Source organism: Grampus griseus (genome assembly GCF_964374135.1).
Source record: "Grampus griseus genome assembly, chromosome: 3".
Taxonomy (NCBI): Eukaryota; Metazoa; Chordata; class Mammalia; order Artiodactyla; family Delphinidae; genus Grampus; species Grampus griseus.
Genome location: NC_139019.1, coordinates 35,470,052 through 35,474,533, shown reverse-complemented (window position 1 = coordinate 35,474,533; position 4,482 = coordinate 35,470,052). Strand labels below are relative to the sequence as shown.

The 4,482-nt window shown below is 47.7% G+C and overlaps 1 pseudogene across 1 annotated transcript; it reads right to left on the bottom strand.

Annotated features, from left to right (window-relative positions):
• Nucleotides 1-1,385: 1,385 nt before the first annotated feature.
• Nucleotides 1,386-2,339, bottom strand: LOC309820919 (alpha/beta hydrolase domain-containing protein 17C-like; annotated as a pseudogene). Its single transcript has one exon. The product of its transcript is annotated as an alpha/beta hydrolase domain-containing protein 17C-like (transcript).
• Between the last annotated feature and the right edge of the window lie 2,143 nt (nucleotides 2,340-4,482).

Below are 4,482 nucleotides of genomic sequence, written 5' to 3'. Positions count from 1 at the left end.
AGTACTTTAAAAAAGCCTACAAGGAGGACTTTACAGAAGGACAGTCGGCTAGGTTCTTTGTTAGACCAACCAGACGAACGAAATATAAAACTCTGTGGACTAGTAATAAGTTTACTCTTAAAAAAAAACCCAGGGCTTCCCTGGAAGCACAGTGGTTAAGAATCTTCCTGCTAATGCAGGGGACACGGGTTCGAGCCCTGGTCTGGGAAGATCCCACATGCTGCGGAGCAACTAAGCCCGTGTGCCACTATTGAGCTTGCGTTCTAACTAAGCCCGTGTGCTCCAACAACTGAGCTTGCGCTTTACAGCCCACGAGCCACAACTACTGAGCCTGTGTGCCGCAACTACTGAAGCCTGCACGCCTAGAGCCTGTGCTCCGCAACAAGAGAAGCCACCACAATGAGAAGCCCACGCACCGCAACAAAGAGTACCCCCGAGGGGCTTCCCTGGTGGCGCAGTGGTTGGGAGTCCACCTGCCGATGCAGGGGACACAGGTTTGTGCCCTGGTCCGGGAGGATCCCACATGCCGCGGAGCGGCTGGGCCCGTGAGCCATGGCCTCTGAGCCTGGGCGTCCGGAGCCTGTGCTCCGCAACGGGAGAGGCCACAACAGTGAGAGGCCCGTGTACCGCAAAAAAAAAAAAAAAAAAAAAAGAGTACCCCCGCTCGCCACAACTAGAGAAAGCCTGTGTGCAGCAACAAAGACCCAACGCAGCCAAGAATAAATAAATAAATATATTTTTAAAAAACCCAACCAGTTTCCTTTTGTTTAAGAATATTCCAAAAAAAGAATATTCCAGAATATTCTTAAGAATATAATTTATAATAATTATAAATATTATGTTTATATGGTTCCAGTTGATGAAGCTGTTCACAACAGTTTCAGTAAATTACCCTTTAACTGATTGGGGGAGAGATCAGCATGTTAACAAAAATTAACGAAGGAATTTTCATCACAATGGTTTCCAGTTACACTATCACAGTTTCACAAGTGGATTGGGCCCCTGAATCCAGGGGCTGAAAGAGAGCTGCAGGTCAAATACTGAGAATGAGGATGGAGAGAGGTTGAGTCCTGCATAAATGAATCCTACTGTGATGGGTTAGGTAGAGAAAGGGATGTGAGCATCCTTTTTACAGCATGAGAAAACGGTGCCCCCACTCAGCTCTCATTCCCATTCTGCAAAGCAATGAAGCTGGAAATCACAATCAGTTTAACATGTGTGAGTTGGCAGAACCTCTAGATACAAAAGACCAAGATGTCCTCAGCTCTCTGACTGATTAGGATGCCTGAAAAGCTGGGCACTTCCTCGTGATTACCACGCCATGACAGCTATCCAGTTAAAGGATGTGCAAAACAGAGGACTCTTGTAGATGAGATAAAATCAAGTCATCGTGAGGAATTAGGAAGTTCGTGAGATATGAACTGTTTTAGTCTTTCTAGGTATTGTGCATAAAGCTCTATGTCATTATGTCTTTGACCCAGAGGGGCTCCACGGCCCGGGAACAGCGTTCATACATGGCCAGGCCATGGGAGAAATCGATGACCTCGTCCTTTGTACCGTGAATGACCAACACGGGAGAGGTGACTTTAGATATCTTGTAAATGCTGGGGAAAACATCAAAGCACTATGTTTTCCTGGTATTGGGAAAAGCCACACGCAATCCAGGCATCAGAGGCGAACGGAGAATTACGGCTGCACACTCATACCCGGAGGCCAGGTGTACAGTGGGGACGGTCCCAATGCTCTGACCATACAGGATGATGTTCTCAGCACTTACGCCATACCAGGTGCGCAGCGCCTGCCACGTGGCGTCGATATCAGCGTAGAGGTTCTTTTCAGAGGGCTTGCCCGAGCTGACGTGCCGTAGCCGGAGTAGTCGTAGGAGAAGATGTTGCAGTTGATGCGCGAGCGGAGGCCGATGTATCACAAGGAGCTACACGTCTGGCCCAGGTCCACGGCACTGCCGTGGGAGAAGAGCTGCGTGTAGCCGCTGGAGGGCGCGCAGCGCACGAACATGCAGCCGAACCGGTTGTCCCGGGCCGTGCGTGAGAAGACCTCGACGGCGTCCAGCTTGCGCCGCGAGTACTGCCAGTCGGCGCGCTAGCTCAGGTGCAGGCTGCAAGCGCCGGGCCCCGTGCCCTCCTCGGGCCGCTGCTGCGCGGGCTAGGCTGCTGCGCCGGCTGGGGGCCGCGCTGCTCGGGCGCCAGCACCGTGTAGGTGGGCTCGGGCTGCAGGAAGGCCAGCTTGGCGGCGATGCGGCTCGGGCAGGGCGGGCAGCAGAAGAGCCAGCACAGCTCTCCCGGCGAGAAGCCGTTCATCCTGACGCCTGGTTCGGGCATCGGGGCGGCCTCGAGCGGCCAAGCAAGGCGGCTGCAGTCCGTCGGCCCTGCGGCAGGAGGAGGAGGAGGAGCGGAAGAAGAGGCGCAGGAAGGGCGAGGCGGGGCTGGCCTGGGCGGCGTAGCGCTTCGAGCCGCGGCGGGTCAGCTGCGGCCCGGGTGGCCGGACGAGGCTCAGGCGGCCGGGGCCCGCGCGCAGCACAGAAAGCCGCGGGCCACGACTGCTGCTGACACGCCGGCTCCAGCGCGCCGCCCCCAACCCCCCTCACGCCCGCCGCCTCCACTTTCGGGTTATCCAGGGTTCCTGTTCTTAGATTTAAATTAATTTCTACAAACACACCACTTAATAACACAATCTTGCAGAAAAGATATTTATTAATAGTCTGGAACATATTCTGTGTCTCGGTAATAAGAGGTCAAAAGTAGGTAAACATAAATTCCTTTAGCAATTAATGTTCAGTATTTTATCTTATTAAAAAATGATCTAGAGGGAATTCCCTGGCGGTCCAGTGGTTAAGACTCCGGCTTTCACTGCCATGGACCCAGGTTGGATCCCTGGTGTGGAAACCAAGATCCCACAAGCAGGGAAGCGAGGCCAAAAAAAAAAAGGTCTAGACATTCAATGAATTTCCATCATTTAACTTAATTTAGCAGAACTCTAAAGCTTCAAGTTACCAAATACCTGGAGAAACTGTTTTTAGGCAGATATAAAACGTAATTATTTCTAAAGAGCTCACCCAAAAACTTTTATCTTATTTATCTCTATTTCATTACTTATGAAAATATCATACCAAGTTAATTTTATTGTTGACCAATTTTATAACAGAGATAACATGAGCTTACTGATTTTCAGTAAACCTAGGTTTAGTATAGTATATTGTATAGTACATTAAAAGTACTATACTTAATGTTGATGACTCTAAGTACATGTCTGTATCAATTAAACCATCAACTTAATCTTATTTTTATTCATTAAAAATCCTAGATCATGTGATTCTATAAAAATTTTGGGCTAGTTTATGTTATATTTAGAAATATTTGATTTGTAAGTGCTTAGTTTTAAGTCAGCTCTTTAACAAATTAATTTCGATAACACCATCCGAAGGTAGACACATATTATATATATAACATACACACAAACATATGAATATCCAGAAAGACACAGAGATCTCATAGTTTTCCTGCTTGAGTTTAGAAACGTTTCTTTTCCCTTTTATTCTCTCAGTTTTAAGTTCTAATTTAGCCGGAGCTGTAGTCTCAGGCGATGAGCACTGTGTTTAAATTTCAAGGGCATGGTTAAGTATTATAAATCCAAGCTTTCCCCTAGAAATACTTTTATTCTCTGAGTCAGAATTTTGGAAACATGTTTTATCAAGCTGGCTTTCTCTGCTTATGAAAAAAACAGTTTTGGAATGTCAGAAGAGCTCTATCCTGGCCATTTAAGAGTTAAGATAATGCTTACAAGTGTTGGCTTCGTTCCAATTGTACACGAAGCCAGCTGGCGTTCCAGTGCCTGGCTGTCCATCAGGGAGCTGTAGAGCCTTTGAAGCATGTTTTCCCATTACTAATTTGGTAGTCTAATTTAGATATGATCTGAACAAATTTCTCAGGGCAGTGTGATGAATGCCATGTGTGCTGCTTCTGAGCCTAGCTCCCCAAGGAGTTACCCTGGGGTCGGTTCCACTCTTCTGTGTGTCTCGGTTTCTCCCTCTGACAGTCTAAAACTGCCGTGAGTGCTTGGAGCACTGGGTGATCAGCCGTAATTATTGTGCATCCCCATGAGCAGAAGTTACTTAATGGTTGTAGTGGGATCCCCTGTGGGACCACTGCTAGTCATGAGGATTGACCCTCAGACATCTGCTGGGTTCCCAGTTGCCTGAGAATGCCTTGTGGCCGCAGGAGCAAGGGTCCCTTTTCTTTTGAGCTGCAGGCTAAGTCTCTCAGTTCACTAGCAAACATATATACAACATATACACCATATACACATATACACCACATATACACAATATTTCCAACTTAAGCCAAAAACTTAAAAAGCCAGCCAAGCCAGTTCACTCTAAAATTCCCCCTAGGTCCTTGCCTAGGAAATGTCAGTACATCCCTGGGACTCCAAGTCCCAAGAAAAATAGCTTGAGTAAAATTTAGG